The 24,937-nt window shown below is 40.2% G+C and overlaps 1 pseudogene; it reads right to left on the bottom strand.

Moving 5' to 3' along the window:
• Positions 1–20,896: 20,896 nt before the first annotated feature.
• LOC148565727 (uncharacterized) lies at positions 20,897–24,282 on the bottom strand (annotated as a pseudogene).
• Positions 24,283–24,937: the final 655 nt, after the last annotated feature.

Below are 24,937 nucleotides of genomic sequence, written 5' to 3'. Positions count from 1 at the left end.
ATGAGGAAGAAGTGGTTGTTGAAGCTCCACATGAAGAAGAGGATATAGACAAAAGGCATGAGGAAGAAGGAGTAAGTCTCAAGGAATCCAAGAGGAAAGCTATAGTGGATGTGTCCATTCCTATTCCATTCCCTTCCATGGTGAAGAAAGCAAAGAAAACGCCGAAATTTGATTTGAACATGCTTCAAGTGTTCAAGAAAGTTGAGGTAACCATACCACTTCTTGATGCTATTCAACAAATTCCAAAGTATGCAAAATTTTTGAAAGACTTGTGTACACACAAGGATAGGATAGGAGAATTGGAGACATTATCATTGGGTAGTTCAATTTCTTCCTTGATGGAGCCTATTCCAAAGAAATGTGGTGACCCTGGACCTTGTTTAGTGTCTTGTTGTATTGGTGGACGCACTTTTCATGATTGTATGTGTGACCTGGGAGCTTGTGTAAGCATCATGCCACTTTCTATCTTTGTGCGGTTGAATTTAGCTCCATTAAAGAAGTCGGCAGCGAGGTTTGTCTTAGCCGATAAAAGTATGATCACGGTGATAGGAATAGCCAAAGATGTACTTGTGGTGATCGAGGATTTGGTTGATCCAGTTGACTTTTACATCCTTGAAATTCCCCCAACAGAAAATAGAAGCTCATCCTCCGTTCTACTTGGTAGACCCTTCCTTAAGACCTCTAAATTCAAGTTAGATGCCTTTACCGGCACATGTTCCTTTGAGGTTGGAGATAAGATTATCAAGTTCAGTTTGGATGAAGCCATGAAGCATCCTTCCGAAGAGCATTCCGTTCTCTGATGTGATGTAATCGATAAAATGGTAGCGGAAGTGCAAGAAGAAGACCACAACAAGCTATGCTATCCTATTGTTGAAGAGACGGGTGACCAAGAGGATGAACAAGAGAAAGTTGTTGAGAATGAACTCCGTGAGCTTGATGAAAAGGAACCTCAGCTTGAGGCAAAGAGTGAATTGAAACCTCTTCCATCTCATTTGAAGTATACTTTCTTAGAGGACAACCAAAAGTTCCCGATCATTATTGCTAGTGAGCTTTCTAGTGAAGAAGAAAGGAAGCTCCTAGATGTTCTAAGAAAGTACAAGAAGGCAATTGGATGGAGCCTAGCCGATATTGTGAGGATTGACCCTGCAAGTGCATGTATCGCATATTTCTCCAAGAGGGAGCAAGGCCGGTTAGGCAACCGCAAAGAAGGCTCAACCCAACTATCCTCGATGTGGTAAAGAATGAGGTCACTAGACTACTTGATGCGGGTATCATATGCCCAATTTCTGACAGTGAGTGGGTGAGCCCGGTCCAGGTTGTTCCCAAGAAATCGGACATCACTGCGGTTAAAAAGGATGATGGTGAAGTGGTCACCAAGAGAGTACAAAATGCATGGCGAGTGTGCATCGATTATAGAAGATTGAACGCCGCTACAAGGAAGGACCACTACCATTTGCCCTTTATCGATCAGATGTTGGACCGTTTGGCGGGTAAATCCCATTATTGTTTTCTTGATGGATTCACTGGTTACTTCCAGATTCATATTGCTCTTGAAGATCAGGAAAAGACCACACTCACTTGCCCTTTTGGCACCTTTTCCTATAAAAGAATGCCATTTGGATTATGTAATGTACTTGCTACTTTTCAATGGTGTATGACGAGTGTCTTTTCCGATTTGATGGAGAATTGTCTGGAAATCTTTATGGATGACTTCAGTGTTTATGGAACCTCATTTGATTGTTGCTTAGAGAACTTGGACAAAGTCTTAGCTAGATGTGTTGACACTAACCTTGTCTTGAATTTTGAAAAGTGTCACTTTATGGTAAGACAAGGTATAGTGTTAGGACATGTAGTATCTCATGAAGGTATTTCTGTAGACCCGGCCAAGGTCGATGTTATCACCACTTTACCTCACCCCTCATTTGTGAGGGAGGTCCGCTCGTTTTTAGGACATGCAGGATTCTATAGTCGCTTTATTAAAGATTTCAGCAAGATTGCTTTGCCAATGTCGCACCTACTCTAAAAAGATGTGGACTTTGAGTTTGACAGTGCATGTGTGAAAGCGTTTGAAGAGCTAAGGAGAGTTCTTACCACAGCACCGATTATGCGAGGCCCCAACTGGATGCTACCATTTGAGATAATGTGCGATGCGTCAAACCATGCTGTAGGTGCCGCGCTTGCACAGCGCGATGGTAAACTCTCTTATGTCATTGCTTACTCTTCTAAAACCTTGGATGCAGCACAATCCAACTATACCACTACTGAAAAGGAACTCCTAGCTATTGTTCATACTTTAGATAAATTCAGATCTTATTTGCTAGGGTCAAAGATAGTGGTATACACGGATCATGCAGCTTTAAAGTACTTATTGACAAAGAATGAGTCGAAGCCTAGACTCATACGTTGGATCTTGCTTTTGCAAGAATTTGACATTGAGATTAGGGACCGGAGTGGGTCTCAAAACCGGGTTGCGGATTATTTAAGCCGCCTTGAGAATTTAAAATTTGACCCATTTCCGATCAATGACTCATTCCCATTGGATAGTTTGCATGCTGTGTCGGATAGCTTTCCTTGGTTTGCCCCAATGGCGAACTACTTGGTTGCAAAACTCTTCCCCCCAACTTTTCTAAACACTAAAGGGATAAGTTGAGGAGTGATTCCAAATACTATATTTGGGATGACCCTCACTTGTGGAAGAGATGAGTGGACCAGGTAATTTGAAGATGTGTCCTAGAATCTGAAATCCAACTCCTTCTTGAAACTTGCCATTCGTTCGAATGTGGTGGCCACTTTGGCCCACAAAGGACCGCTAAAAAGGTGTTGGATTGTGGGTTCTAGTGGCCAACCTTATTCAAGGATGCTAACTGGTTCTGTGTGTCTTGCCATCAGTGTCAGAAGTCGGGAAACACGTCCCAAAGGGATGAGATGCCTCAGCAACCTATGCTGTTCTGTGAGATATTTGATGTATGGGCATTGACTTTATGGGACCATTTTCCAACTCCAGTGGGTATTTGTATATTCTGTTAGCAGTTGACTACGTGTCAAAGTGGGTAGAAGCAATACCTACTCGCCTTGACGACGCCAATACCGTCATTTCTTTTATTAGAAATAACATTGTATGCCGTTATGGGTCGCCACGAGCAATCGTGAGCGACCAAGGATCCCACTTTTGTAACATAAAAGTAGAGGCACTGCTCAAGCGCTATGGAGTGTTGCATAAGGTTGCTACTGCTTATCACCCACAGACCAACGGACAAGGGGAAGTGTCCAATCGGGAGATTAAGAGAATCTTGGAGAAAGTGGTCAATCCACAAAGGAAGGTTTGGAGCCTCCGGTTAGGAGATGCACTATGGGTGTATAGAACGGCCTACAAGACTCCGTTAGGGAGGAGCCCCTTCCGGATCGTCTATGGTAAGGCGTGCCACCTTCCGGTGGAGATTGAGCATAGAGCCTATTGGGCGGTAAAGCAGTGCAACATGGATTTGACCTAAGCAGGAGTGGCTAGAAAATTACAGCTAGAAGTGCTCGAGTGTTTGAGGAACGAATCATATGAGAATGCCCGGATTTACAAGGAAAAGACTAAAGCATTCCATGACCATCACATCCGAAAGAAGGATTTCCAAGAAGGTGATGAGGTTCTCCTCTACAACAAGAGGCTTCGATTCATGCCTGGCAAGCTCCGCTCTAGATGGGAAGGACCTTTCAAGGTGAAGGAGATAAAGCCCTATGGAGTGGTGGAGTTGTTTGATCCTAAAAGTGAAGCAACTTTCAAGGTGAATGGACATAGAGTGAAGAAGTACCATGGCTACAAGCTCCCAAAAGAGCTAGAGTTATTCCTATTGGCAGATGCACCTAGGGAAGGAGAAGCTTGAGCGACTGACCGTCCAACTTAAGGACGTTAAAGAAAAGTGCTTGGTGGAAGGCACCCCACCGTGGTAAGATCTTCCTTGTGTATACATTCTTGTTTTAGCTCTAGATTTTTGTATATTTTGTGACTTCTTGATGTTGTTGATTGCATAGGAATGCTAATTTGTTAATCTTGTTGGATAACTAGGATGTTTAGATGGATTTCATCATTTTGGTATGGATGAATTGTTGAAGTAGAGAGAATGCTATGTTTTGGATAATGCATGAATTTGTGAATGTCTCTTTAACTACTAGCTTAAACACCTGCCAAGAATGTGTTAGAATAGCTCTTTATATGTTGTGAAAAAAAAGGGAAAAGGAAAAAAAGGCATCCGTGCGTGAGCGCACCGTGCGTGCGCGCGCCGGTGGTTCATTTGTAACTCCTGGGCCAAAAACCCGAGAGTCATGCCCACTTTATGCCCATCTCGCGCCAGGCACCCACGCGTCCGCGTGCTTCCCACCTGCGCGCCCTTTGCAATTTAGCCATCGACGTGCAAGCGCACTGTGCCCACGCGTGCCGATGGTGCAATATGAACTCTCTGGTACAAAAACCAGAGAGTTATGCCACAACTATGCCTACTTTGTGCCCGCACTGACGCGTCCGCGCACTGCGGGCACCCGCGCCAGTTGCCAATGAGATCAGGCACGCGTCCGTGCACTGTGCGCGTCTGCGCCGCCTGTGCTGCATGCCACTCTGGTACAATTAACCCGAGAGTTAGGCTTACTTTGTGCCAACTCTATTCCAGGCACCCAACTCACTCCACGCGCACGCGCCCTGGACGCGTACACAAACTTTACTCAACCCTCACTGACGCGCCAGCGCACCGTGCGCGCGCGCCGGTTGCGCAAACCAGTTTTAAAGCTGGCGCGCCCTGTTCTGCCCCTCTCCCACTTCCTTTCTCATTTCTTTCTTCTTCTCTCTCCATCACCTCTCTTCCCTTCTTTCTCTTCCACAATCGACCACCACCATCTCCGGCTACTCACCGATGACCACCACCTCTTCCGGTGGCACTACATCTCTTCTATTTCTTTCTCATTTTCACAAAAAGAAAATTCTACCTTGTTCTTCTCCATTTCTCAAGGTTCTACTTCTTCCACATCTCATCTATTACTTTCTTTGCATTATTTCTTCTTCTAGTTAGATTCTTCTTGTTGCTTTACTTATATTCTCTTTTAGTTGCATGATTATACTACTTACTTTTTGTTTGTTTACTTTTCCTTTTTCTTGTTTTTCCATGGTTGTTGAATTTAAGCTTAATTTGCTTTAATAGATCTTTTTGTCACCTTTCATTATCTTTGTTAATAAGTGATAATTATGTGATGATTGATATTTCATTTTGGACTTTTAATTGGTTGAGTATTTCATAATTTCTCATTACTTGATAATTGCACGCCAAGTGTTCGAGGAATTACACGAATGCCATTTTGGGTTTATTTTCATCATGTACTTTCAATTTGGTGCTTCTCCTCATTCACCTGCTTTCTTCTAAATGCATTGAGTCCACTTTGCTTGCTTAGAGTATATACTTGCCAATTAGATACTCATTGAACATGACTTGCTCTTTGTTATGGATGCTTGAGATTACTCTTCTCATGCCATTGCATGCTTTACTTCCTCTTGCATCCCATGCCAAGTGTTGTGACCCATACCTCTATGATTACTTTGTTATACTACTTCTTTTGGGCACCACATTTCACTTGCATGTATTTGTTAAGATGATTCTTTGGGTTTAATGCTTTCCTTTTTCCCTTCCTTTCTCAGGATGGCCACCAAGAGAGGCAAAGAGGGCACCTCAAAGGTCAAACTCTAAGGCGCACTCTTCATTAGGAGCCAAACCCCTCTATAAGAAGGCAAAGGCACCCACTCCTATTGATGAGAATGAGAAGAGCAAACCGGAAAAGGATTCTTCAAGATTCCCCAACCGATTTTGTGAACTTGTATTCCCCGCCATGGTTGAGAAGAACTATCATGCCGAGCATTTACTCGCTCCGCCGAACAAGGTTACTCCTTATATTTTACCCCGTATTGAACGGTGAGGATGGGAGTTTCTTCTGAGAAAACCACAAGAGGTCAACCTCTCATGGGTGGTAGAATTCTACACTAACTACCATCTTCCCTCTCTTCAATCGGTATACATGCGCCGGAAGCAAGTCGCAATATCAGAAGAGGCTATTCAGCAAGTACTTAATGTCCTACCGGTACCAAGTGATATGGATGGCTACCAAGAGGTCTTACGTCAGCGAGAAAAATTTGGATTTGATTGGGACTCGATCCTCTGAGTCATTGCTGAACCAAAGATATTTTGGACCCATGGTCAACTCCGGATGAGGCCCAAGTGCATTGACGCTCGTTTCCTCACTGTGGAAGCTAGAGCTTGGGCCCAGATCCTATCACACTATGTGCTACCTAGCACCCATAAGTCGTCCTTCACGGCGGATCTCACCTTGCTTATTTGGTGTGTTCTCACGGAGAGATCGGTGAACATTCCGCTTCTTGTTAAGCAAGCGATGGGACAAGTCTACGCCCGGGGCAATTTGCCATTTCTAGCATTGGTATCTGATTTAGTTGCTGCTACGGGTGTTCCTTGGGAAGACATGGACACGAAGGCTATAATTCCGGCTAAGGGCAATGTGGTCCCAAGCGGAAAATACTTACATCTTCCTATGAACAACCGAAGCCTTGACATAGCCCTCCCATCTACTATTCCTTCCACTTCATCATCACCACCACGACAAAGATCCACACATCAAAGGATAGAAGATCTACACTAGAAGCTTGATAGATATGAGCGGCGCAACCAATGCCGATACACTTACATCAAGAAGTTTCTGTGTTGTGTTACCCTTAGCATGGAGGAACCCGAAATATTCACATCCACCTCAAACCCAAGTGATGGGAGCTCTGATGGAGGGGATAGTGAAGGTTCCGGTCCCGACCGTCCTTTGCGCATTATTGGTAGCACGGAGGACCGTGCTAAATTCTAAGTGTAGGGAGGTCGTTTGACCGATCTCCATGGGTCTTCCTTTCAATACCCATGGATTTATGTTTTGCTTGATAGTTAGTGCATTGCATGTGTAGTTAGTCTTGCTTGTAAATACTCCTTGCATGATAGTTAGTTTCTATAGAGTTGCTTAGTCAAAATAATAACTTCTTCCCCAAGAAACTGTGTTTTGGGGTACCCTACCAAATTTTGAAAAAAAAATTTTGCAGTAAGCTTGCTTTAAGAATGTATTTTAGAACATAGTGATTGAGCTAAGAACACAAGCATGTAATTTTTGAGCCTATTGCATGGTTACATCTTCTAACCATTATTTCCCATTCTTGTGTGCATTATTCTCTCTCTATGATTGTAATCCTTGCTTTGTCTGATTCTATATGTCTATTACTTTGTGTATGAATGTATTTACATGATTGAGGCCATCATTTTAATAGTCACTTTTTCCAAATGACCTTAACCCTTTTATCTACCATTGCTAACTAATTTTGAGCCTATGATAAACCCTCTTTGTTATTAAAAAGAGCACATTAACAATCCTAAGAGAAAAACAATGAATGTCCCTAAATTTGGATCCTTGATTAGCTTAGATAAGTGAAGGTGTGTATCATTCAAATGGGAGGGTGCACTTGGGAATTTGGGTAGATGTAAAGAGGTGTATTGTAGTTGTAATTGAAAATTCTAGGATTTGGGAACATACTCATGTATTGAATGATTTAACCATATGCATTGAAACTTTTTTCACATGAAACTCCAAGAAAAAGGGGACCAAAAAAATAAAAAAATAAAAATAAATAAAATAACTAAGCAGAAGAGAGCAATGAAAGGGGACAAAGATACCCCAAGACAAAGTAATAAAAACAATGCATATGGGATGTGAATTGAAAAGAATGCATGAGTATGCAAAAATTGAAACTCAAGGGTAGCTAGGTAATGTATTATAGTTGTATAGGTTGTTCTACGTGTCTAGTGGGATTCTAGGTTAATCAAGGACTCAAATTTTAAGCTCACTTGACCATATACATCCTTACTTTCACCCTAGCCCCATTACAACCCATGAATAAGACCTCATGATACTTGTAAGCATGCATTAAGTAATTGTTGATTGTTAGATGAAAGACAAATCTTGGAAAGCATGATTAGGAGAGGATTGAGTGACGAACCCAATACACTCGAGCGAATAGAGCGGACACACTTCCGGTGAGGGTTCGATGCTCAACTCCTTGTTCCCGGCTTTCACAAGCATTCATCTAGCAAGTTATATGCACTTCATAGTAATGTTCAATTTGGTAGGATTTATAAACCACATATCATTTTCACCCCGTATGCTCATATGTGTTCTTGGAGGATAGATCTACCCTTGACCAACTAGATAGATGATTTTACATTAGTTGCATGCATTCACTTAGAAAATTTGCATTTCATAAATCCTTTCTTACCATGATCTTTGGTCTTTTTATTTTAATCATGAGGACATGCTTGGTTTAAGTGTGGGGAGATTTGATAAAACCCTAGTTTTGTGGTTTATATTGTGTAGAATTTGGGGGGGGGGTTTTGTCAATATTTCTCACACTTATTCACAAGAAATGCATGGTTTTGTGTTCCCTTCCTAATATTGCTCCATGATGAAAAATATGCTTATTTTTCCTTAGAATTGCTATATTTTGATCATCTTTTATTGCTATTCAATGCTGTGATCTATTTGTCGAGTGATTTCAGAATTAATAGGGCAAGAATGACCTAGAAGAGAGAAAGAAAGCATGCACAAGAGGAAGGAACATGAAGATTTGGATTTTGGGAAACTCAGCATGGGCGCGCACGCGCACGCATGAATGAGGACAGCTGGAATCGACGCGCAAGGATGGACGCATCCGTACGGATCAAAGAAATCCCACCGACGCGCACGCGTACATGGCATGCACGCATACATGGCGCGCACGCGTGGATCACAAAAGTAATCGGCGAGCACGCTGATGACAAGTCATCTTAGCCTATTTTAACTAGTCTTTTTCTTTTGTTTTCATTAGAATTATGCACTTTCTTGAGCTACAAGCAAGCCAATTAGGTAGATTTTCATGTTTCCTTTGATTTAATCAACCATGTATGAATTCATGCTATTTCATGAGGTTTTATACTATAATTGTCACATATTATGAAAGAATGAATATCTCATGATTTTAAGCATAGCTTTGATGTGTTTGGTTGATTAATGATAGGTGAAGAAAGCTTGGAGAAAGGTTGAAGCAAGAAGGAATAGCTAGGAGTAAAGAGAAGACAATGGAATAAGTGAAATTGAACCAGGAAGCAAAAAACTGGACCTAAAGTTAGCCTCAAACTTTTGCACAAACTTTTGGGTGAAAAGTTAGCCCCAACGTTAGCCCCTAACTTTTGGGCTAACGTTGGAACTTGAAAATCACTCCCTGGGTACCAAAAGTTTGCGCCAACGTTAGCCCCTAACTTTGAGGCTAACGTTGGCACATGAAAATCACCCCTGGGCACCAAAAGTTTGCGCCAACGTTAGCCCCTAACTTTGAGGCTAACGTTGGCATGAGAAAAACACTCCCTGGGCACCAAAAGTTTGCGCCAACGTTAGCCCCTAACTTTTGGGCTAACGTTGGCATATGAAAACTACAAGGGGAGGAGCAAAAGTTTGCGCCAACGTTAGCCCCTAACTTTTGGGCTAACGTTGGCGCCACAAGTGCACTAAGGAAGGCCAACGTTGGTGCAAAAGTTAGACCCCTAACTTTTGCACCAACGTGAGTATCAGCAAGTTATGGTGGCTGATATGAAAAGTTGGACCAAAAGTTAGACCCTAACTTTTGCTCCAACTTTTGGTCCAACTTTTGCAAAACTCCAACCCGGTTCATTTGGTTCACTTTGGTTCTTCTCCAAACTCCAAGAGCAATCAACCAAGGCCTCTTTCAACCCAATTCCACCAAGAGCAAAGGCCCAACTCAAGGACTGAAGATCATTTGAAGAAAGTGTATAAATAGGATAGAATTCAAGTTCTTCGGAGAGCTTTCCCTTTGAATTTTCATAATAGTTTTCGGAGAGCTTTGGATATTGAGTGATCTTTAATTTCTTAGTCTTGGGGAAGGAGAATTCACTTCTCTTCCTCTTAGTTTTATTGCTTTCAATTTCAATTACAATTGTCTTGGATCTTGGGTTGGAGAATTGAAGAAATTCTGTTTCAATCTCATCCTTGGATCTCTCTGCTTTATTTACTGCTTGATTGAATTTAATTTCTGTTAATTGCTCTTCATCTACTTTCCTTGCAATTTACAATTCCCTTGCAATTGTTCTTGTTGGATCTAGGAAGGCATTGAGATCTAGACTCGGTTTTCTAGTCTCTGGGTCCTGAGATCTGAACTTTCAATTTCTAATTCTCTGTTTACTGTTTTCATGTTCATTTACTTTTCTGCTTCAAGATCCGATTTAACCCAAACCCTCTTCTACTTCTCTGCGTGATGCAAATTTACTTTTCCTTGTTTAATTTCTGCAAATCCAAGTCCCAATCCCCTTTACAATTCAAGTCATTTACATTTCTTGCACTTTAAGATTCCACAATTTACATTTCTTACATTCTAAGTTTCTGCCATTCAATTTCTTGTTCTTTAAGATTCAGCAATTTATTTCCTGTTCTCTTTAATTCCATGCAATTTAATTTCTGCAAATCACAAAACACTCAACCAAATCTTGATTCGCTTGACTAAATTAACCACTAAGCTAAAATTGCTCAATCCTTCAATCCCTGTGGGATCGACCTCACTCCCGTGAGTTTTTATTACTTGATGCGACCCGGTACACTTGCCGGTTAGATTTGTGTGTTTTGGGAGAAATTCATTTTTCCACCAAAATACTCATCAAGTTTTTGGCGCCGTTGCCGAGGATTGATTAGATTGACAATGATTAAGTGAGGTGGTGATCTAGATCAATCACTTTCTCTTTATTTTTCTCTAATTTCGACTAACCCACTAACTGTTTGAATTTTTGCCTGAGATGACTGAAACTTCGCTTTAGCAACAAAGTGAAGTTTTCCGGGAAATTTCTGGCTCTATGCAATGCTCTTGCTTACACAAGAGAAGCAATTTATGCCACTAATCTCCCAAGTCCATCAACTGCTTGATACTTTGTGCCAGCTAACCTTCTGAATCACATTCTGAGCTTGAAAATATTCAATCATCACTTGAATTTTTGTGACTGTGCAGATCATGGAGGGGAACTCAACAAATTCTAGCAATCATGAGAGTAATATCTCCACCTTGGATGATAATGTAACCCATAGTTCGAAGCAACTATCCATAGCCATGAATGATGTTGCCCAATGGTTTGAAGCTTTTCCACAAGGAAGCATTATCGGATGGGAAGAACTGATGAATGGGCTCCTAGTCAAATTGAACCCATCACAAAGAATTGTTAAGCCAGAGGCAGAAGTGCATCCATTCACACAAGAGAAAGAAATTGAAGGTGCTCGTGCAGTAATAAGCCAAAACAAGCAGATACATCAGCAGACTCTACAACAACTGGACATGATGGCTAGGAAAATCACTGAGTTGAGACATGCTGTAATACATACATACAACCTGACTCAAAGCTCATATGGGAGTAATCAAGCTGAACACAGTTTTGGGGTCATTAACCATGAGCAACAGAATTATGAGCAACTACAATCTCCAAGCAATCACTCTAGCATGCTCCAACACAGGCCTCAGAATGATGTGTACAATCCACCTTGGAGAACTCATTCTAATGGGAGGGGGGTTGAGAACCAAAACCAAAAACCAAGGGACTTCAACTGCAACAATCCCAGCTTCAAAAACCAACTTAAAACACACCCCCACAACAACAATCACACACACTTCCAACCCCGTCCTACCTCACCATTCGCTCAAAATGACCTTCATCAACCACCACAATTGACACAGCCACAACCACTTCCAACCTTTCAAAGAATCTATATTCTAGAAATGCTGATGGAGAGGTCCATAAAAATTCAAGAAATGATGGTAATAGAGCGGGAAGAAATAAAGAAACATCAAGAGATGATAAGCAAGAACCAGGAGGCTTCACTCAGAAGACTTGAAAGGCAGATGGAACAACTGGTTCAAAACCTTGCTGAATTAAGTGAGAAGGAGGGGACTCTGAACCCAAAGAGCCATGAAAAGGATGCTGTGTTGAAAGAGAAGGGAGTCATGGAGGAAAGTAAGAGGGCTATGGAAAGAGAAACAGAGGGAAGGAAGCCCATAGCAAGAGGAGGAAACCTAAGGCAACAGAAGCCTCAACTTCCATGAGAACAGAGTGAAGGATGTCAAGCTAGTGACAATAAAAGAGCGCTTGTTGGGAGGCAACCCAACCGGAGGTAACTATCTTTTCATATCTATTTCAATAAAAAGGTTAAGTAGTTTTATCTATAATGCAAGAAGCTAAGTTTGGTGTACACACCAAAACAATATAAAGGAGAATGAAGGATTCAAGTTTGGTGTCCACCAAAACCCCATTGTAACACACATTCTCACTTTCTGCATAATGTAGGCTTCAAGCATACTGGATGAACTAGTTAGCCATTTTACTGTTTTTCTTAGTTTTCAGTTCTATCACTTTTGAAAAAGAAAAAGAAATTATCACACATGGTTAACCATTGGCAAGGTACTAAGTTTGGTGTTCCCACACCAAAGTAAGTTCAAAAAGCCCGCAAATAAATCATGAAAATTAACCATTGTTTCCAAGTGCTTGGGGAACAAGCAACTTTCAATATCACTGCAGAGTATCATACAAGCTTTTGGAGATGTTTAGCATCATCAATCAAAGAGGTGAAAGATGAACATAAAGGCCAGCAATGATGATGATGAGAAGAAGGAAAGCAAGTAAACTTCAACAGGTTGTATTGTTAAGTGATTGTTTTACATCAAATATTGCTGTAATTGAAGGTTGGATTGTATCCTTATCTGCTCTGCTTGTCTGCATAGTATAGTTTTTTTACCCCTGCCTGCCTGCATAGCATAGTCTTTCTGTGATTCAAGAAGCAAGATGCTTGATCATTCACAACATTCTTATCTTCAAAACTTGTTTGCACTCAATTTTCAAGAAATGCATCACATGAAAGTTCTTTGAAAAGAAGGATTGAGGAAGCAAACAATTTTGAGGCAAGCAAAAGATTAGGAGAAGTGGTGGTTCTAGTTGTATGATTTTGTATTGAGGTTGCATGCTTGTGAAAACTTGCATGGGAGCTCATAGGCAGGACATGAAGTTCAAAGAAGTATTGTGGAGATTCTCAAAAATCTATTGATCCAAGAAGCAGCAAACAAAACAAAAGAAAATAAAGAAAATACAAAAGCAAAAAGAACATGGCTCAAGGCTCTGAGCATCAATTACTAGGCAGGAAAAGAAAGAAGAAACAAAACTCAAAGAGTTGTTATCCTAGTAAATGCTTGTGGTTGAAGTGTGTCAAAGAAAGAGGCTTGAGCAAGTAAATCCTTAGGGGTGCTTTAACACCCAATACCTTAAAACCAACTGGTTTAGGAGTATTGATTGAAAGCTTAATTAAAGAGCCGCTTTGAGACATGATACTTAGAGTCGAGGTCAAAGCACAGAAACTATAAGCTGCTTCAAGGTGATAACATATAAAGAGATCTCCATAATACCATTTGGATGAAAATCCTAAGACCTAAGACTCCCAATATGTGAGGACTAGTAAGCACTGAAGCCCTTGCAAGAGCACATGATTTAGAGTTCACCCCACTGTATCTGATCACTTCACTCACTGGACTTTACAAGTTATTCTTCAATCCATCTTAATTGAAAGAACCTTGGAGCATAAATTCATTTCTTGCTTGGGGACAAGCAAGCTTTAAGTTTGGTGTTGTGATGATAAGTCATCTTAGCCTATTTTAACTAGTCTTTTTCTTTTGTTTTCATTAGAATTATGCACTTTCTTGAGCTACAAGCAAGCCAATTAGGTAGATTTTCATGTTTCCTTTGATTTAATCAACCATGTATGAATTCATGCTATTTCATGAGGTTTTATACTATAATTGTCACATATTATGAAAGAATGAATATCTCATGATTTTAAGCATAGCTTTGATGTGTTTGGTTGATTAATGATAGGTGAAGAAAGCTTGGAGAAAGGTTGAAGCAAGAAGGAATAGCTAGGAGTAAAGAGAAGACAATGGAATACGTGAAATTGAACCAGGAAGCAAAAAACTGGACCTAAAGTTAGCCTCAAACTTTTGCACAAACTTTTGGGTGAAAAGTTAGCCCCAACGTTAGCCCCTAACTTTTGGGCTAACGTTGGAACTTGAAAATCACTCCCTGGGTACCAAAAGTTTGCGCCAACGTTAGCCCCTAACTTTGAGGCTAACGTTGGCACATGAAAATCACCCCTGGGCACCAAAAGTTTGCGCCAACGTTAGCCCCTAACTTCGAGGCTAACGTTGGCATGAGAAAAACACTCCCTGGGCACCAAAAGTTTGCGCCAACGTTAGCCCCTAACTTTTGGGCTAACGTTGGCACATGAAAACTACAAGGGGAGGAGCAAAAGTTTGCGCCAACGTTAGCCCCTAACTTTTGGGCTAACGTTGGCGCCACAAGTGCACTAAGGAAGGCCAACGTTGGTGCAAAAGTTAGACCCCTAACTTTTGCACCAACGTTGGTATCAGCAAGTTATGGTGGCTGATATGAAAAGTTGGACCAAAAGTTAGACCCTAACTTTTGCTCCAACTTTTGGTCCAACTTTTGCAAAACTCCAACCCGGTTCATTTGGTTCACTTTGGTTCTTCTCCAAACTCCAAGAGCAATCAACCAAGGCCTCTTTCAACCCAATTCCCCAAGAGCAAAGGCCCAACTCAAGGACTGAAGATCATTTGAAGAAAGTGTATAAATAGGATAGAATTCAAGTTCTTCGGAGAGCTTTCCCTTTGAATTTTCATAATAGTTTTCGGAGAGTTTTGGATATTGAGTGATCTTTAATTTCTTAGTCTTGGGGAAGGAGAATTCACTTCTCTTCCTCTTAGTTTTATTGCTTTCAATTTCAATTACAATTGTCTTGGATCTTGGGTTGGAGAATTGAAGAAATTCTGTTTCAATCTCATCCTTGGATCTCTCTGCTTTATTTACTGCTTGATTGAATTTAATTTCTGTTAATTGCTCTTCATCTACTTTCCTTGCAATTTATAATTCCCTTGCAATTGTTCTTGTTGGATCTAGGAAGGCATTGAGATCTAGACTCGGTTTTCTAGTCTCTGGGTCCTGAGATCTGAACTTTCAATTTCTAATTCTCTGTTTACTGTTTTCATGTTCATTTACTTTTCTGCTTCAAGATCCGATTTAACCCAAACCCTCTTCTACTTCTCTGCGTGATGCAAATTTACTTTTCCTTGTTTAATTTCTGCAAATCCAAGTCCCAATCCCCTTTACAATTCAAGTCATTTACATTTCTTGCACTTTAAGATTCCACAATTTACATTTCTTGCATTCTAAGTTTCTGCCATTCAATTTCTTGTTCTTTAAGATTCAGCAATTTATTTCCTGTTCTCTTTAATTCCATGCAATTTAATTTCTGCAAATCACAAAACACTCAACCAAATCTTGATTCGCTTGACTAAATTAACCACTAAGCTAAAATTGCTCAATCCTTCAATCCCTGTGGGATCGACCTCACTCCCGTGAGTTTTTATTACTTGATGCGACCCGGTACACTTGCCGGTTAGATTTGTGTGTTTTGGGAGAAATTCATTTTTCCACCAAAATACTCATCACACGCACGCATGGGGCGCATGCGCAGAAGGCTGCACGTGACCTCATTAAAGGAAATCGTGCCTGGCGATTTCTGAGGCTCATCAGGCCCAAATTCAAGCTGTTTCTGCATGGAAAAGACCCAAGGATGCTAGGGGGAAAGGGGGGTCATTCATTTTACACTTAGACACAATTTTTAGCTAGTTTTTGGTTCTTGTTCTTCTAGAGAGAGAAACCCTTGTTCCTCTCTAGATCTAGCTTTAATTTAATTTTCCCTTGTTGAATTCTGAATTGGGTCTTGTCAATTACTAGTTTTGATTGTTTAATTTGAATTCCTTAGTATAATTTTGCTTAGATCTTGTGTTAGTTTATGATTTCTTGTCAATTGTCATTTTATACCCATTTCATGAATGTTGTGAATCTTGACTTGCTAATGTTACATTGATGATTTCTATGATTGATTGTGTTGTTTGAGTGATTGTATGTTGATAATTGTTAGTGGGTACTTGTTAGTTTCAATTTAATTACAATTTGAACATGTCTTTTATTAATGCTTACCATGTGTTTGATGAATTGTTTACTTTGATTATGGAGTAGGGCTCTTTACGCTTGGCATAGGCTAAGTGGATTGGGTAAACTTGAGTCATTGGGTCTAATGGATTTGATGATTTGGAAATCCTTAGTGGTCAATTTGATAGCCATTGACACTAACCTACTACTAAGTCAATTAATAGTGAGGTTAAACCTTATGGGTTGATGTTGACCAAACCATTTAACGTACTTCAAGTATAGAAGTAGACTTAATGAGTTTGGTTCCTCATAATTGTCAAGATATGGTTATTAGACAAGGATAGTGACCCCAATTCCCATGTCTAGCCAAGAGTTGCTTTTATTATTCATATTTGAAAACCCAAAATTCTAATTGTCTTGTATTAGTTATAGTTATTGTTTATTTTTAGAGTAGAATTATATTGAATGTTATCCTATTAGTTTGGAATTGCTAACATCTTGCTTAGTTATTTGAATTAGTTTCTTGCACCTTAAGATTACTTGCTTGTTAAGATTCCTAGTTTAAATTCTTGCTCATGACTTGCAACCTCGGAATTCTAACCAATGCTAATGCACATGTTTGCCCATTCCTTGTGAGATGACCCGAGGTTTGAATACTTCGGTTACTTTTATTGGGGTTGAACTTGTGACAACCAAATCCCTTTCTAAATTTGATTCGCAGATTATTTGTCGGTTGAAGGCTATACTTGCAACACGATTTTATTGAGAAATTCCTTACCGACGATATCCGTGTCACATCAGTTTCCACTAACGCTAGTCTTTCACTAAGTTAATTAGTGAGTTGATTAGGACTTGTGGATTGAGATCAATTATGCCCTTTTGACTTATTCTCGATGTTAGGATAGACTAATTAGGATTAACTCTTAGCAATTATCATGTTTGTGGTCTATGATTATGATAAGAATCCTTAACTCCTAATCCTTGCTAAGAGTCCCTCTTTTTTGCCAATTCCATTTTTGATTTACTTGCTTTGAGCTTTAATTTCCTTGCATGCTTATTTACTTCCTTGCACTTTAATTTCTTGCTTCTTGCTATCACAAACCCCTTGCTTCCCTCATAACCAATAATTGGACACTTCATTGCAATTCCTAGGGAGAACGACCTAAGATTTCAAACTCCCAGTTATTTTGTATTGAATTGTGACATTTTTAGGATAGATATTTGATTGTGAGAATTCATTGTTAGTTTGGACTATAATACTAATGAATTGATTCTTGTTTTGATTGATTCCAAACTATACAAGAATTCAACTATCACTCCATTATCCTAGGAAGACCATTCCTAGCTACTGGGAGAGCTCTGATTGATGTTGAGAGAGGTGAATTGGTTCTAAGGATGCATGAAGACTATTTGGTATTCAAGGTTTTTAAACCTTCACCAATCTCTGGAGTAGGAAGTACTTGCATGCAGAGCTCATTACTTAAGCCTTTCCCCTTGGTGAAAACCCATACAGTTTCCCCTAACATCAAACCTAAGTTTGGTGTTGGACATCCATCACCTTTTGATGAATTCACATTTTATGGTGTTTATTTGCTCTATTTGGGTGGATTTCATTAACTTTTCTTGCATTTATCCATTGAAATAGCATAGTTTCATAATTTTTTCCTAAATTGTGCTTGAAAGTGAAAACATGCTTTTTAAGCTTTATAATTGCTAAATTTTATTCACTTTAATTCCGTTTGATACCTTGATGTGTTTGTTGAGTAATTTCAGGTTTACAAGGCAAGTATGGATTGAAGAAGTGGAAGGAAAGCATGCAAAATGGGAGAATTCAAGAAATGAAGGATTTGTAAAGCTGCCAGTCCTGACCTCTCGATACTAAAGTGATCATAACTTGAGCTACAGAGGTTCAAATGAGGCGGTTCCAGTGGCATTGGAAAGCTAATGTCTGGAGCTTCAAAATGATATACAATTTACTATAGTGGACATAAGTTTAAGTGTGCATACGCACAAGTCGGGATTCAGCATGTGTCCATACGCACACACCTGTACGTACACACAAGTCCTGGCATGTGAGCTCATTAATTGTAAATCGCTGAGGATGATTTTTGGGCCCCAAAACCCAATCCAACTTATTTCTAAAGCTATTTCAAGCCAAATTGAAGAGGGATGAAGGGGGGAGCACTTAGGTTTAGATTTTTATATGTTTTTGCTTATTTTTTCTAGAGAGAGAAGCTCCCCCTTCTCTCTAGAATTAGGATTTTTAGCTTTATTCTCTCCTTAATTTCTCTCTTTAATTCTTGTTTTATTGTAGTTTTATTTATATTTTTATGTTTTATTGCCTTTAATCTCTTAGTTTCCTTTGTTAATTTTGCTTTCATGCCACTTTAGTTCTTTGAACACACTTGTTACTTTTAATTTCATTTAATGCAATTTTGATGTTTTATGTTTCTTTAATGTTTGAGTTGTTATTATCATTTTATTGCAATTGGTAGTTATAGAATTTATTTTTATTGCAATTCATGATATTTTTCCTTTTATGCATGCTAGGTGTTTGATAAAATGTCTTTTCTAATTTTTGTATAGTTGTTCACACTCTTGGCTTGGAATTGGATAATTAGGTGACCTTGAGTCATACATGTCCATTCGATATTGTGATTAGGATTGTTAGTTGGTTTGGTTTCCACTAACGCTAGTCTTTCACTAAGTTAATTAGTGAGTTGATTAGGACTTATGGATTGAGATCAATTATACCCTTTTGACTTATTCTTGATGTTAGGATAGACTAATTGGGATTAATTCTTAGCAATTATCATGTTTATGGTCTATGATTATGATAGGAATCCTTAACTCACAATCCTTGCTAAGAGTTCCTACTTTTTGCCACTTGAATTACATTTTTGATTTACTTGCTTTGAGTTTTAATTTCTTGCATGTCTATTTACTTTTTTGCACTTTAATTTCTAGTCAATTGCTATCATCCAACCCCCATATCCCTCATAGCCAATAATAATGACATTTCATTGCAACTCCTAGGGAGAACGACCCGAGGTTGAATTACTATTGGTCTCGGTTATTTTGTATTGGATTTAATATTTGATCTTGAGAATTCATTGTTGGTTTGGACTATGCTACCAACGAATTGATTCTTGTTTTGATTGATTCCAAACTATACAAGAAATCTCTCTTTATCACCCTCAAAGGAGGGAGGAGGTCCTAAGAAGAAGGTACCCAAGGGCTGAATGAACAAAAAGATTCCCACTGAGGACTTCTCACCTGGGATGAAAGTGGTGTTCACTAGAAGTCCAGTCCTACTTCATATAGTGAACAGGATCCAGTCTATGGAATATATTAAATTGATACATGAGAGCACGAAAAAGAAGTTCACAGTGAGGGATGAAGATCTGAGCCCCTATGATCCTCCTCCTTAGAGGAGCTGACCGTCAAGCTAGTAACGGTAAAGAAGCGCTTATTGGGAGGCAACCCAACCAGGAGTATCCTCTAATCTTTATTTTAGTTTGAGTTTTCATTTAGTTTCCATTGATTTTTGTAGTTTTTCTTTGGTTTAATTTTGTTAGCAATCATGCACAGTGCTTAGAACAGGGATAGAAAGACTAATAAGGCATAACAGAACACCCTGGAACAAGATTGATTAGAGGTGCTTGGGCGTTAAACGCCAGGCAGGGCATTTAGCACCATTAAGGGGGCAAGCAAGCATGGCATTTAATGCCCAGGAGAGGGAGCAGAAGCTGGCGCTAAACACCAATAAGGCATTTAGCGCTCATAAGGAACCCCATTTTTACTCCATCAAGGGCACTAAACGCTAACTGGGCGTTTAGCGCCACACATGGTTTGCCCTTGTACAAAAAAAAGTGCCATTATTGGCGCTAAACGCCGAGGCTGGCGTTTAGCGTCAGACACCTAGTTTCGAATTTGAAGGAGGGAGTTTAACCCATGGTTAAAACCCCAACCCCACCCATTTTGACCAGTCAACCACTTTCCTTCTCTCTCGCCCTTACCCACTTTTCTATCCACATTCACCCCCTACTTCCCCATACACCTATCACCTGTCCATCCATCAATCCAATCCCATCAATCTCTCCACCTTCACCTTCCCTATAATCACCTACGCTCTCTCCATTCACCACAATTCAAATTCATTTCACACACCCTTTCCCCCCTCATAACCAAACCCTCCCCATCCCCTTTTATAAATACCCACTTCCTTTTCACTTTTACCACACCTCCAATTCCCTCATTTCTTCTTACTCTTTACTCCCTTTTATACCCTAGCCTCTTCCTCTCTTCCTTCTCACCACAAAACCGTGAGCAACCTCCCTCCCTCTACTATTTTTGCTTTTTGCCTTCCCATTACCACATTACTTTCTTTTATTTCTTTCCTATTTTTTTACTTTGCTCGGGGACGAGCAAAAATCTTAAATTTGGGGTTGAGCGCTCCGCTTTTTCTATATTTTTACTATTCCTATGGCATCTAAAACTGGTGAATCCTCCTCAAGAAAGAGAAAAGAGAAGGCATCTGCCTCCGGTCTGTATGATTTTATCTGGTTTTTCTCCAAGACCCACCAGAATCACTTCCATAAGATAGTGAGAAAAAAGAAAGTGATCTCCGAGGTCCGCTTTGATCTTCAGCTGGAGGAGTACCCGGAGATCCAGGAACATATTTTGAGAAGGGGTTGGAAAGTTCTGACCAACGCTGTGACTGAAGTGGGCTTGCTTATGGTCAGGGAGTTCTACGCCAATGCTTGGGTGACCTACAAGTATGCCAGTAACATTAATCCGAATCCAAAGAACTGGCGCACCATGGTCCGATGATTGATTATGGAGTTCAATCTTGAGAGGGTGAGGGAGATACTTCACCTGCCACCATCCTAAGATGACCTTCACTCTTACACTCAGAGGGTCAACACTGACCAGAGACTGGACCAGGTCCTTGCTGATATTTGCATCCTCAAAGCACAGTGGAGGAGAGATGCCAGAGGTCAGTCATACCAGCTTGGTACGCATGACCTAAAGCCGGTTGCTAGAGGATGGTTGGAGTTTATTCAACGCTCTATCATTCCCACAAGTAACCGGTCCAAGGTTACAGTAGACCAAGCAGTGATGATCCATTGCATCATGCTCGGCAACAAGGTGGAGGTTCACCGAGTGATTCCTCAAGAGCTATACTGCATAACTGATGAGCGGATATTTTATACGCTTTTTGGTATCATTTTCATATAGTTTTTAGTATATTTTATTTAGTTTTTATTAAGTTTTTATACGTTTTAGTGTTAAATACATATTTTTGGATTCTACTATGAGTTTTTGTGTTTTTGGACAATTTTAGGTATTTTTTTGCTGAAATTGAGGAGCTGGAGTAAAAGTCTGATTCAGAGACAGAAAAAGCACTGCAGATGCTGTCCGGATCTGACCTATTTGCACTCAGAAGAGCTTTTCTAGAGCTACAGAATTCCAAATAGAGCGCTTTCAACATCTATGGAAATATGACTTCTAGAGCTTTCCAGCAATATATAATAGTCTATACTTTGCTTCGGATTAGAAGGCTCAAAACTGGCGTCCAACACCAGCTACCTGCCCCCTTCCAGGCGTCCAGCGCCCAAAGAGCAGAGACCAATGTACGAACGCCCAAAGAGGACCTCCTAGCTTGCGTTCCATGCCCAAGAGACTCCATAGCACGTGGATCACATCAAAAGTGTATTTAAAGTATTTAATGTGTATTTTACATAATCATTCGAACATACTACCAATAATCAGACCTTTTATGCTATTTTCAAGTTTTACATTGTATTTTAGTATTTTACTTCAGTATTTTACTTCTCGAGACACCAGTTCAGCCGATTTGCATGGAGATTAGGGTCTCTGTGGTATGGACTAGAATCCAAAAGGAACACAGGTATAATAAAAGATTGGTAGTGACAGATAAATAATATCACCCAACATTGTAAAACAAGTCACTAAGCACCAAAATAATTCCAGAAAAGATACAACAGTTGAATAAGAATACTTAACACCAACGGAGAAAATAATAAACATAGAAAAGAAAATAAAACATGAACAAAATTAAAATGCAATGAAGAAAAGTATGCACATTAAGTAAAATAGAATGAAAGAGAATAAGGATGAGAAGTTAAAGAAATGAAGAAAAAGAAAGTAAGAAAGGAGGAAGAAAGAAGGAGAAAATAGAGAAGAAAGAAGTAAGAAATGAAAAACAGGGCTCGACGCACGCGCGTGCATCACGCGTACGCATGAAAACGGAATTAGCCATGCGACACGTAAGCACCACCCACGCGTATGCGTGGGTGGTCTGAAAGCGAAAGGACGTGCCTACATCAGGGACGCGTACGCGTGGGTGATTTTGTGCCTCTAGCACAGTGCCAGGCCCAGACCATTACAACTCTGTTCAGCACGCTATTTACACCGATTGCGATATCCACGCGTGCGCGTGCTTGACGCGTACGTGTCATTTGTGAAGGTTGCAAGTGACACGCACGCGTGATGTACGCGTACGCGTGGGCTTGCTTGTGCGCAAAGCACGCTTCCTGCTCCACTCCCGCGCAACTATCTGTTCAAACTTAAGGTTTTTCGCATTCACATATGACGCGTGTGCGTCCTAGATGCTTGCGCGTCGAATGCGTTTTTTTTATGTAGAATATAGGTAATTATGCAGAATTTTATAAATGAACACTGATAAAAATAAAATAAAACTAATAATAAAGAGGAAGATAATACCATGGTAGGTTGTCTCCCACCTAGCACTTTTAGTTAAAGTCCTTAAGTTGGACATTTGGTGAGCTCCTTGTCATGGTGGCTTGTGCTTGAACTCATCTTAAAACTGCCACCAACGCTTGGACTTCCAATAAGCTTTAATATCTCCAAATAAATTTACCAAGCCTTGATGTAGTTCTCCACAAGCTTTGAGCTCCCAAAGTTGATCCTCTTGTATGCCCGGATCCCAAATCTTGTTCCTACACCCGTCTGTAAGCTACTCATCATCGCTCCAACCGAGTGGCAAGCAATCTGAATTCTTAATACAATACCAAACTCTTCTCTTAGATCCAACCAAATGTTCACTAGTTCCACCCTTGCATCTATCTCTTGAAGTATCAACCTTGATGAGCCTTGATTTGTAACTCCAGCCATTAAACATCCTTCTCTTACGCTTAATGCCATAAAGCCTCCTAAGTTGACCATCCATTTCAAGAATACCATACTCAAGTGGGATAGGAAGGCGAATAGAGATAAGTCTTACCCACTCAAACGAAGGAGTAGATGGCCACCTAGGTGGAGAAGTCTCCAACGATCTTGACAAAGCGTACTCAACTCCCATCCAACCTTTTCGAAGGACTTCCACTTCCACATCATTCACAGACTCAATCAGAGGAGGGTCCTCATGTTCAAGGAGTTCAATTACGGATGTAGATTCATCACTAGGAAGACTTGATTCATGATCATCATCACCAAGGGAACTCACTTCTTAATCTATCCCATCCAATTCTTCATAGGGAATATGCCATGAAGGTTGTGCACTAGCCTCTTTGACATCAATTTCAATCTTCTTGGAGGAATACTCTTCAACTCTTGATTCCCATGCAGGTTCGGTATCTCCTAAGTCTTCAACCACTTCTTCCTCTTCAACTATTATGGCTTCCTCCAGTTGTTCCAATACAAAGTCATGTTCCTTATTGTCCGCCAGATTTTCTAGTGTCTCCTTCATGCTACGCTCTTCTAATGATTCTCCACATGTAGCCATGGGAGTTTCTTGAGTATCCAAATATTGGGAAGCTAATCGATTTACTACCTCGGTCAAGGCAGCTGTGAATTCTAGTACTTCCCTTTTCATCTCTCTTTGCCCTTGAAGAAGAACACCAAGAGTATCATGCATTGAAGATTGAGGTGGATATAAGGGCTCATTACTTGGGAGGAAGGGTTCATGATAAGAGGGTGGTTTATCATAATAAGGATGTGGTGGTTCATCACTCTCCATCTTTTTTACTTGTTGCACAACACACTTCAGTTCCTTGTTCTCAAGTTGAGATTCTTTAGCCATAAGAGCTTCGTTTGATTTTCGGCATATCACTCGCTCCAATTGATGAATGGTTGCTTGAAATCGATCCATTGTTTCTTTGAGACGATCCTTTGATTCTTGTTCCACTCGGATTGCATGATTAGGATCATATGGCTCTTGGGTTGATGGATATGGACATGGTGTATATAGAGGTGGTGGTTCTTGGGAGTAACTAGGTTGGAATTGGGGTAGTTCTATGTATGTTTCATATGGCTTATAGGGTGGTTGATATGGTGGATAAGGATTAGGATCATATGAGGGTGTTTGGTAATAGGTAGCTTGTGAGGATGGTGGTGCAAAGCTATGTTGAGGAGGGTGTTCATAGGCATATGGTGGGGCTTGTTGGTAACTACAAGGGGGTCCACCATATCCATCGTCTTGGTACACACCCTGGAATGGCTCTTGACCATAGTAATCTGGTAGAGGTTTGTTGTCACGAAAAGGTCCACTATAACCATTGTCTTGGAATGCATCGTACTATGGTCGTTGCCCATGGCACATTGGAGGAGGTTGTTGCCGAAAGGGTTGATCAAATCCTTGTGGCTCCTCCCATCTTTGATTTTCCCAACCTTGATGCATGTTCTTATTGTAGCTTCCACTCCCTACAACATAATTGTGACCAAACTCATAGCCAAATGGGTGAGAATTCATAGTAACAAAAGAAAGTAAAAACAAAAACTAATAAGAAAATAATGAGAATAAACTC

This window comes from Arachis ipaensis, chromosome B5, assembly GCF_059453495.1.
Source record: "Arachis ipaensis isolate K30076 ecotype BB chromosome B5, ASM5945349v1, whole genome shotgun sequence".
NCBI lineage: Eukaryota > Viridiplantae > Streptophyta > Magnoliopsida > Fabales > Fabaceae > Arachis > Arachis ipaensis.
The sequence above is the reverse complement of the archived record's forward strand: the minus strand, read 5'-3'. Positions and strand labels throughout refer to the sequence as shown.